The sequence below is a fragment of the Lolium rigidum genome, chromosome 5, assembly GCF_022539505.1.
Source record: "Lolium rigidum isolate FL_2022 chromosome 5, APGP_CSIRO_Lrig_0.1, whole genome shotgun sequence".
NCBI lineage: Eukaryota > Viridiplantae > Streptophyta > Magnoliopsida > Poales > Poaceae > Lolium > Lolium rigidum.
The window spans coordinates 146899782-146911487 of NC_061512.1; positions in this window are offsets into that span (position 1 = coordinate 146899782).

Genomic DNA, 11706 nt, shown 5'->3' on the forward strand with positions numbered 1-11706 from the left:
ACGAGTGTTGACAAGGCCGCCGCCCGCCGGTGGGTTTTGGCAGATCAACACATTCGGCACGCCCGGTGGGACAATCGTCTACATCAACCACATCGCCATCTACATCCGAGATGGCGGACGGCACGCCACGTCACATGCGACGAGATCAAAGCCATCCTCGAAGCCGCACTCTTCGGCTCCTCCCTCCGAACCCACTCCCATGGCGTCAGGGGGAGGGGCTCCACGCCCGAAGGCGCGCTTGAGGAGAGGGATCTCTCCACCCCGTTGGAGGAGCGCACCAAGTCTCTCGAAGCATGGGGATCTACCCAAGGAGCTCAGAAGGGAACATGACGGGATCAAGGCAACCCTTGGAGCCGAACTCATCGGCTCCGCTGAGAAGACCCGGCCGCACGGTATCGGGCTTGGTAGGAACCCACGCCCGGGGCCCGGCGTCGACACGGTGGATCTCAGCCACCCCATAGATCGGCCAAAGTGTTCCTTTGGTGTCAATGTGGCAGGATCTGCAAGCCGCCATGACAAAGGGGAAACAGAAAGCAGCCACTCCCGTGGCAAGGATGAAAAGGGGGCCGATCCGCGCGGCCAACCCCGAGGCGAGGACATGCGGTACCTGGCAAGGGAGGGAATAAAAAGCATGCGGTATCAACGCCCACACTCCAAGCACCCTCTCAGCAAATACGAGCAACACCAAGACCGACGTCGGCGCGCTGCGACGCCGACGATGAGAGGAATGTCCTGGCTCGATGCCGAGGTCGGAAGGTACCGCCAACATGGTAGAAGCAACAAAAGGTACGGCCGTCACGCCGAAGGGAGGCCAAGGGGACGGAGTGACATGGATAAGCACCGGGACTGCCCGTTTTTCAAACATTGCCGGGACTCGGGGATGAGCCGATTGCCAACAATCGAGGACCGCCCGAATGCAAACAAAGAAAGAAGGGTGCCGCTAACGTGTCCGCGTTCGGCCGGCTAGGGCCTTTCCCGCATCGGGACAAGCGTGCCGAGTCCCCTCGGATGGAAGATCTCGAGGAGCTAGAGGACGATAGTGAAGAATACAAATATCGTCGATCCGGATGGTACCCCGATGGGCTCGGCCATTCCCGAAGCAAAGAGTCCAGCGATCCGCAAGGGTTGAAAGAAACCGAAAGATTATATCCGCGCACGCTAAGGAGGGCACGGCCCGGTCGGCCGCCAAAATTCTGCGAACCTTGGACGAGGAAGGTCAGCCACGAAGAAAAGAGTGGCGCCCGAACGAGAAAAGCCGATGATGAAACATCGGGCCGGCACAAATATGGTGTTTATCCTCCCTTCGGAGTTCAATGCCCCAGGGTTAGACGAGACCTCCGTGGCACAACTTGATCTGCGGCCCACGGCCGGTTATCTTTGAGAAGCCACGAGACAGGAGCTACGAGCATCCGAAGGCCCCGTACTTACGAGGGTATATTGATGGGAGGCCTCGTAAACGGGATGCTCGGTGGACACCGGAGCGGCGAGCTAACATCATGCCGTATTCTATGCTACGTCGGCCGGGACGCTCGAGTTCGGATCTAATCAAGACCAACGTAACGTTGAGCGACTTCAACGGCCAAGCATCCGAAGCACAAGGAGTTCCGAATGTGGATCCGACCGTAGGAAGAAAAACCATCCCCACGGCGTTCTTTATCGTTGATAGCACGAGCAGCTATGTCTGTTTTGCTAGGAAGAGATTGGATCCACGCCAACCGCTGCATTCCCTCCACGATGCACCAATGCATAATACGAGTGGGATGGGGATGAGGTAGAGGTCGTCCAAGCCGACGACTCGGCCGAAGTTTCAACGGCCGGCATGAACGCATGGGAAGCAACCAGGCCAAGAACCCCTTTCAGGCATCAAATTAGACGACTGCGAGCGCATCGATGTGACGAAGGGAAGGGTTAAGCTAGTTTTATCCACTGGCCTGACCATGTAGTGTAAGCCAAGCAATGTGCAAGTCGGCGAGGCTGATCCTTGTGATCGGCCCCAAGGATCTGTGAAGGAGCATTACAAGACCTTCACTGAGCAAACAACGTGGAGGCCGATTCCAGTAATCGGCCGGGAATATCCTCACCCACCATTCTGCCTGGGTTCAACATGTTATCCAACAGAGCCGATACCATCAATTCTCTTGACGAGAATCGGCTCGGGGGCACCTGAGTATATAAAATATGAGGGTGTGCAACAGAACCATTTCATCTTCTGTTGATGGGTATTGGAACATGGGGGGCCGATATACAAGTCGGCCGGAAAAAAAAAAAAAAAAAGTTCGAAAAATTTCAGGCATAGCCGATGCAGCAGGCATCAACTTAAGAGCAGAGGGGGTAGTTCCCTCCAAGAGTCTGGAGAACGTCAGAAACACGAAAACGTTCTCACCGGAAGTTGCTTCAGCCTGCCGAAGATGATGAGCTGATCTGATCGGCAAGGCGCAAGGTTTGGACTAAAGAAGCTCGGGGAGGGCGGCTCGTCCTGGAATTCCCTCATTCTAAAAGAGCCGATTTGTTCTAAATCGGTTGATACGGCGTTGTGAGTTAGAAACCAAGGATGATTGACGTAATCAGCTCGCTGCTATTCTCACCTTGAAGGCCCGGGGGGCAGCTCACTTTGAAGGTCTCTGCTCCGGGGAGCCGATCTCGTTGGGATCGGCCGAACTCTGCACCGCAAGTTACCTGAGGAACGGTGCCTATGTTGCAAATTTATCATAGCTTGTCTGGATCGGCCGTATGGACCCTCAACGGAAGGGAGGTGATCGGCTGGTGGCCTCGCGGGATAACTCTTTTGGACGAGGGTTGGGCCCGCCCGAAATCTCAATGATGATGATCCATCCTTTACCCTCGCCGTGGCCAAGGCTCGGGGGGCAGCTCGCCCTCGAGGTTTAACCAACTCTGTCAAAATGGGCCCGCTCTTCGTGTCGGCTCGTTCAAAAGACGGTGTTTATTGTAGAGGGAAGTCGTCGGAGCCGAACGAGCGGAATTCGGAGAGAATAAAGAAGAGGAGACCCGACATTATTTCAGGAGTTTTGCCGCTAGGTCCAACATGTCATCTTGAATGAGATCTGTGGATTCGCGCGAATAAGGCTTGGACTTGTGTGGCAAGGAGTTTGGGTCTAGATGGATCTATCTCGAAATCTAGTGTGGGAGGCCGGTGCGGTGCCATCGGCTTGTTGGGCATGGTCTAGTGTGGCAATCGGCAGAATCAGGAGGGAAGACAATCGGCTAAATTATCATAAATGGAATCGGCAAAATCGAGTTGGGGAATTTCTTCATTGATGAGCCGATTTCTTACGGAGAAGAGCCGATTGCCCTCAAAAGAGAAGACCAGGGGGATACATTGCCCCGTCTCGCTATCGCTAGTCCTATGCTAAGACCCTATCTAGGGGCCGCTGCCGCCTCGTCGTCGTCGTCGCCGTCACCGTCGTCGCCACCGCCGGTGCTACTCCCCGCCGGCTCGTCGTCGCTGCTCCGGCGGCCGCCGATAGGACCCTCGTCGTCTTCGTCCTCTTCGTCGGCGTCGTCGTCACCGTCGACGTCGCCGAAGTTCCCGGGCCGAGGTGGCGGCGTTTGGCCGGCGGCTCGTCGGAGGAGCTGTCTTCATCCTCCTCCTCCTCTCCCTCTTCCTTCACCTCCTCGGAGGTGGTGAAGTCCGCCCAAGAGAGACGGTCGTCTTCGCTCTCCTCCACTACTTCTTCGTCAGCAAGGAAGCGGAGGTCGCTCTCCCCGTCGGTTTGGGATTTATCATCCTCGGACCAGACGGAGGAGTCATGGTCCTCTTTGTCCCACTTCGTCGGGGCAAGGATGTCATACGCCGCTTGTGTACCCCACGAGGGCGTCGACTCTCGGATGGGAGAAGACACGTGGGAAGGATCCGACGAAGAAGAAGAGGAAGAGGAAGAGGACATGGTTGCAGGGGAGGGTTTTGGAGCACTACTGCGGAAGGGGTAAAGAAGAGAACCGTTCGTTGTGGCTAAATAAAAGGAGGTGGGGGTTTTAATTCCCGAGCAGTTCTCGAGGACATGGTGCCAAAACTGTCAAATCGTGCAGAGAAGTTGGGAAGGCAAGTCGTCATGATAAGGCGTGCTGCGACAGTTCCGTTCTGCTGTGACACGACCCTCCGAAAAAAAAACAGAGTGGTTTTGAAATTATCATTACCAAAACCAGGGGGGCATGTGTTATCACCGTATTTTGGCTAAATCGGGAGGTGGGCCGCGATCGAGATGGGCTTGGGAGATTACATATGGAAGAAGTATGAAGCGGCCCGGCACGGAGAATTTGGGCTAGTTAGCCCGTGTATCTTAATATAATAGATTGTATACCGGTTTAGAAGTTAGATTTTATCTCGTGCACGGTTTGGTGCACGCCCACATTAGAAAGTCCGCTGGACTATAAATATGTACCTAGGGTTTATGGAATAAACAACAACTCACGTTCAACCCCAAAAACAAACCAATCTCGGCGCATCGCCAACTCCTTCGTCTCGAGGGTTTCTATCGGGTAGCGACATGCTGCCTAGATCGCATCTTGCGATCTAGGCAGCACAAGCCCCACGTTGTTCATGCGTTGCTCGTATCGAAGCGCTTTTGATGGCGAGCAACGTAGTTATCATTAGATGTGTTAGGGTTAGCATTGTTCTTCGTTTAAGCATGCTTACGTAGTGCAACCCTTGCATATCTAGCCGTCCTCACGCCTATCTCGGGTGTGGGGGCGGCACCCGCTTGATCATTATTTAGTAGATCTGATCCGTTACGATTGCTCCTTGTTCTACAAGGATTAGTTTAATATCTGCAATAGTTTGGCCTTACAAAGGGGGAGGATCCTGTGGCACGTAGGGTGGCGTTCGCAAGTCCTAAACGGGATGTTCCTAGGATCAACTTCATGTTGGTTTTTTGGCCTTGTTTAGGATCGGCTTACGAGCACCGTGCGTGGCCATCGGGCCCAACCTGGAGTAGGATGATCCGATTATGTGGTGAAAACCCTAAATCGTCGTAGATCTCATTAGCTCCATCTTGATCAAGCAGGACCACCAAGTATTCGTACACCCCGTACGGATCATGGGTGGATCGGCTCTTTGAGCCGATTCACAGGATAACTCGAGAGCCGATCGAGGCTCGCATTTAACGTTTACATGTATGCCCTCGCAGGAAACTAAGCGAGGCAATCTCATCACCTTCCCGACTGGGTATAGGTCGGGTGGCACGCCCTTGCACTTCGCAACGCCGCGTGTGACCAGAAGAGCATTGCGGGCCGTCGCTCGGAGGGGTCTCAGCCAGCCGCAGCTCTAGGCTCCCCCCGGCTCTACAGTGTTGACAAGGCCGCTGCCCGCCGGTGGGTTTTGGCAGTCAACAATGGTTCCTTGTGAAGGCGCTCCTCCGATTTTCGGTTACCCGACCAGATCTCGGCAGAGCGTGGCACTGCAATGGAAAAAAGGGTGGCATACAATGTAGGCTTAGAAATCGGGCTTGGTCTCATGAGGTCTGCCGCGTGCTAGCCATTAATAATGGCGGTTGCCTCTAGCCAGCATGGCGCATCACCGGATCAGAGCCTTAGTGGCTTTTTGGTGGCACTACATCGGCTGATCCGCGACTTGTGTAGTACGACATTTGTGGGGACACACGTACGAAAATCGTTCATGCGGATATGGTTATCGGATGCATGCCCATGTCCGTGCCAGGACCATACGTATGCGATGTTTCATGTTGTGTTTGTCATTTTCAAGGTTAAGAGGAAAGGTTATGTTTGACAAGTGGAGGTGGCAACGCAAGTTGACTTCAACTTGGTGGTGCTCTTAGAGTACTAAGTCTTTAGTTCTGAGGTGAAAACCCTGACATTTGTTGGTTGTACCTTGCAGCGTCGGTGTCTATGCAACGTTCCCTTGTTGAAGGCGTTGTCTATGATTTCTCTCACTTCCTATCGAGGGTGAAAGCCCATGATCTGTCTAGTGGCGGCCACGACACACTGTTACTTTCCAGGAGGCATTGCTCATGGAGAACCTTTCTTGTAGTTCACGTGTTGTTCTGGTTGATGGCGAGGCTTCTACTTATAGTTGACCGTTTGAGTTAGACGTCATATCTATTCTCTTTCACCTTCTCTATTTTTTGGTTGTGTGTATCCTTAACATTTCGACTTGGTCTTGACATTTGACATGATGCAGGCTTGGTATATTGATATTAATATATTTTTTCTTTATCGAAAAAAATATGACCAAAACTACAGATGGGGCCTACCCTACGTACCCATCTTCGCTCCGTGGTCACATCACATGGTATGGACACTGGTTGACCTGTGACCATGCGAAGTTATTGAAACCAACCAAAAACCATGGGCCGCTGTTTAGCTGATCCGTCCGAGTCGCCTCTCGATGTGCTACGTAGTCAAACGGAATGGTTCTCTGAAATCACAGGCTTCCAGTGTTTTCTGTTAGGTCTCCTTCAATGTTCTCAGTTAGGTTTCCTTCAGTGAGTTGGTAACCACGTGGAGGTGGTTCAAAACTCAGAATAAGAAGAAAAGGCTATTTCGGTGCATAAAATACAAACACATCACCTGACCCGCTAGCTAGACGCAGCACCACCATAGTACTCCGTACAATGTTTTTGATGCGGCAGTAGCTGCAACCTGCAACAATACAATGGTTGACTCACTAAGGTACGCTTTGAATAATTTGATTTGATGCGGCAGTAGTACTGGCTAGTACTAATACGTACCAATCAGGCCACCAGGGCCAAACTCTGTTCTGCCACGAAATTAGTGATACTACCATGGAGCGGAGATTTGGTGCCCATGTACACTAGCGAACTTGTTTTTTTTCCAAGAAATTAAAAATCATATTTCCAAGTTTCAACAAATTTTGGAAAAAAATTTAGTATGTAGCCGATGATTTGTATCACAAATATGCAAACTATCAATTAAAAATAGTATATATTTTGATCTACCGAAAATGCCAAAACCGTGGATATGAGTATCACGTTTCAAATCTTCAAATGTGTCAGATCTTTTCATTTTTTGTAGGCCATGTACATTGCGATTTTGCATACTTGTTGGATATATTATTGAAAAAGTCCAGAACTGGCTTTAATATTTAGAAACTTATAAATATGATTTTGTTGTTTATATATAAAGGGACCACTTTACCTCATGTGTCGGAACTCAGAAGAAGTTTTCGCACCACCATGCATGTACTGAAAGCGTAAAACTTGACCAGAATGAAGGACTAGCAACGGAGGTTCGAGTCTCTGTGATATTGAGGAACTTGCTTGGTGTTCTGGATGTTACAATAACAATATGTAAGTGGAGCGACAACACAGGTGAATTTCAGAGTCTTACCTCTCAGGGTGAAAATCCAATGTCTGGCCGTAATTGGTTGTGCCTGACAATAACATTGTTTAAGGCATTGTTTTGAGAGCGGAGGCTATCTTCAGGGTGAAAACCTAAGATCTTTGACCGGACGACGACGGTGCTTGTGCACTGTTCCCTTTTTAGAGGCGTCGATTTTTGGAGAGACTGGAATTCAGGTGTTGTCATGGTGGTGGTTGTATTGTTGTTGCTGGTGATGAAATACTGTAGCGGGGATTTTTTGGGCTGTGTGCATCCGTACTACATTAGGTTATAACATTGTTGCAGAGGCTAGGTGTAATTGATATCTTTCGATATTAGTATATTCTCTTTATCAAAAAAATAAAATACAGTGAAACAAAAACCGTTGATTGTGCAACGATGAGTGTGCTAGCCTTTGACCTGATACACTCACATAGTCATATTTATCGAACATGTAAACTAATCGATCAGGTGAAGTGTATACTTTTTTTATTATTTTGGCCAAAACTGTACAAGGTTTTTCTGCTCCTGAGGTCATATGCTCTTGCTCCAATAACAAATTCTGAAAAATAGTAAATAAAATCAAAAAATCTGAAATTTTTGTACAAAGAATATGCAAATGTGTTATAATATCATGCCAAAAATCTCTGAGAAAATAAACATGCATTGGTCTGTGCAAAAAGACAAACCTGGTTGTTGCAAACAACAATCCAAATGCTCCAAACAACACTAAATTTTGTTATTTTTGCATATACCACTAAACATATCGTTTCTCACCGCAATATTTCTTGTAGTCAGAACACATTCCCATGTTCGTCGCAAAAAAAATCGAATTTTTTGATTTTGTTTACTTTTTTCAATTTACTATGGCAAGAGGAGATGAGCATGAGTTCAGATGTGCATTTTCGGCCAAAAGTGTACTACCTTCGTCTATAAAAGGAAGATCAAGATTTATCTAAGTTTAGATATATCTATACACTCTATAAATCCTCGACACCCTCTTATAGATGGAGGAAGCAGCATATTTCACAGAAAATTGTCTGCACACGCGCGGCAACTCGTGAGAGAAATTCCACAATGCCGCCCCTAACTCCTGAGATTTTGCAGAACGTTATCGTCCTTTGCCCAACCCAGAAGAGGGGCCGAGATGGTACTCTTGCCTCTTGGCTCTAAGAGCATCCCCACTCGTTGACGCTCCCCACGCCCAAATCCGGCGAAATTTTCGTCCGGATTGGACGAAAATTTGGCCTGGGGGGCAGTATATTTCCAGTCGTGTGCTCCCCAAGCGGCGTTTCTCGGGGAAAAAGAGGATGGCCCGGGGAGTCCGGACGAAAGAGGAGACACGTGGGCGTGGGCGATTGGTTTTGCTCCATCCGGAGTCCCCGAGCGCTCCCCGGGGGGCAGGGGATGGCGTGGGATCGCCGGATGAATTTAGGCCTAAATCCGGATGAAAACGAGCCTGGGGGCGTGACTGGGCCGTTTTTCGCCGTCCGGATGTAAAAAACGGCTCGTGGGGGGCTTCTCGGGGAGACGAGTGGAGATGCTCTAAGGCTATAACTGTCTCCCTCTCGTGCGCTTCATCGTTGCGGTCTTCTCCATCAACATACGATTCGGGTTGTTGTGCTCTCCTGTGGAACTTTGAGTTGGCAGTAGGGATGAAAGTGGAGCAGAAAAAGACGGAAATGAGTGTCACATTTATTTTCCTACTTTTTTATGAAAACAAAAACGAATATAGAAACCTCGAAAACAAAAACGGAAGTAGATATTGTCGGAAACAGACGGACCGAATACGGTGCGAACACGAAACAATGCAGATGTTCGCTGGAACCAAGAACACACATGAATCATGCAAACAAATCTCATGAATTCAAGCAAGTTAACAAACTTGTTCCTTAATTCTAGGGTGTCACTGGTTTTGCTAGGTAGTAGGAAATTGTCAAATCGTGGAAGCCTCCTTGAATGCATGAAGGTATTGCATGGTCATCAGTTTTGAGATGAGACGCTTTAGAAGTTTGGCTTGACAAGGTCATGTAATGAGATTGTTGGTTTAAGCCATGCATATTAAACCTAAAAGAGAAATTCCATAATAGCCGGTATTCCGCCGAAAAACGCCTTTTCGTTTTTGTTTCGGTTTCCACGAAGAAGTTTATATTTCCATTTTCATTTTGCAAAATTCCGTTTTTGTTTTCATTCCATTCCCCTTTTTCCACAAACAAGTCGGAAACTTTTCCTCCATTTTCATCCGTAGTTGGCAGATAATAGTGTCCTTGAAATATCTCGGTTTACTGAATTATGTAGTACCTAGTAGTTTAGTGTCTCCCAGTCCCAGTACTATGTATCCAACCGAGCTGCTTCAGCAAGGCATGCCCTCCAGTACGTACATACATTGGACCGAACATTGGGGCACCCTAATATCATACTCCTGCAATGGGATTTCCTTGCGTGGGATGTCGCGGGCAGATCACCGGCCGACCTGGCCGGCGCCGGAGATCACGGCCGAATCGAATCACGCGAGGCCATCGAGGCTCCTGCAATGCATCGTCTTCATCTCATTTGTTTTCTGTGTTTGGCCGAGCAAGCAAAGCAACCAATCAACCAATCAACCAAAGCGCCGCCCAATTGAAGTTTCTTATTGCTCGCCACTTGAGTTAGATTAATCGAGTGAGCTCGCACCAAGCACGGAGCAAGAGGGACATGAGCCCAATTGCTCCATGACTCCGTGAACCATGCCAGTTGAGTAGAGTACTTCATTTGCTAGTATACTCCTACACAAGATTGGCTGATTAATTTACACCATATATACAGTTGCGCGTGCAAGACAAGTCCTTGTCGCCGAAACGAACCCGAAAGGTTCCACGAGATTTGCCGCTGTAATCCGATCGAAAGAAGCTCGTGATCTCAACTTTCTGAGGTTATCGATCCCCAGCTTCCCGTGAACTGATACGCAGCCACTTTCACCACTGCCTCGATCGATAGCACACAAAGCGCAGCGAACGATCCATGATTCTGCTCACTCACTTCACTCTAGCGGGCTGAAGTAGTAGATGCATTTATCTCTGGTGGCAATGGAAAGAATCTCATGGTAGATGCAGAAGTTGCGGGAAAAAAACTGTCCCCTTCTCAATGGTTCCTCCAAGCTTTTGTTACCATCGCCCGGAAAAAGAAGATATATAATCTCAGCGCCACGATACCATCGCCGGATCCGTGGCGCAATGGTAGCGCGTCTGACTCCAGATCAGAAGGTTGCGTGTTCGATTCACGTCAAATACCCCGTTCTAATTCCGGTTTCTTTTTTTTATTACTTTCTTGCGTCTTTCTGGGCCTTGAATTTGCCTGCCGTGTACAAATTCCGTTTTGTTTTTTTCCTGCATCTTTCTGGGCCTTAAATTTGCCTGCCGGGCATCTAGCTCGGTCCATGGGAAGGCCCAACCAAAGAGTTGCTTTAGAAATATCGAAAGAAGGGCCTTCATAGTAAGGCCCAACCAAAGAGTAGTTTTAATATTACAGGAAGAGCTCGGAAAGCAAGGCCCAAAGATTTTCCGTTTCAAGCTCGAAGGCCCATTTGCAGGATATGAACGTCGTTCCAATAGCCCGGGAGTGTTTCGTGGGCATATTTTTGGCAAAGTTGATCGGCACTTTGCAGTCGTTGTTATGAGCAACTACAAAAAACCGCTGCCACTGCTTATTGTTGATAATCTAGTGTTCCTTCACTCTCATGTAGACATGGGGGCCGTATGCTGCAGGCGGCGGTGGCGGCCAGGGCTCCTCGGTCTCCAGCGGCGGACGGCCATGGTTGCGGGTAGGCGGGCCAGATCTGAGCCCATCTAGGCTTGGTCGGTCTGTGTACACCTGCATCTCTGGCATCCCTGTTGGTTGTCGGCGGCGCTCATGGGTCTGATCTGCAGCATGAGGAAGCTTGGGCGGTGGCGGTTTCCTCTTTCGTCGGAGGGGATCGGCCAGTTTCGTGGCTATTTTGGCGGGTTTCGTGATCCGTCATCTAGTCCCCAATGGCGAGACGTGGCTGCCGGTGAAAACCGGCCTTGATCGGCGATCATGACGGACGATGGCGGCGCCTGTTCGTCGCATCCTTGTTGAAGGCATTGTTCCCGCAGCTCGCGTTTGTCCCGCATGGTGACGTGGCTGCCGGTGAAAACCGGTCTTGATCGCAAGCCATGGCGGACGATGGCGGCGCCCGTTCGTCGCATCCTTGTTGAAGGCATTGTTCCCGCAGCCTACTTTCGTCCGGGCTGCTCCGGGGAAACCTCGGACTAGGGTCTCCCGATCGAACGATGGCGGCGGGCAACGCCGTTCTCCCCGTTGGGGGTATCGTTTTGGAGCGTGACAACGGATGGCGGTGGCGCCGAGGTGGTGCGGTGTGCTTTTGCCGTGTCG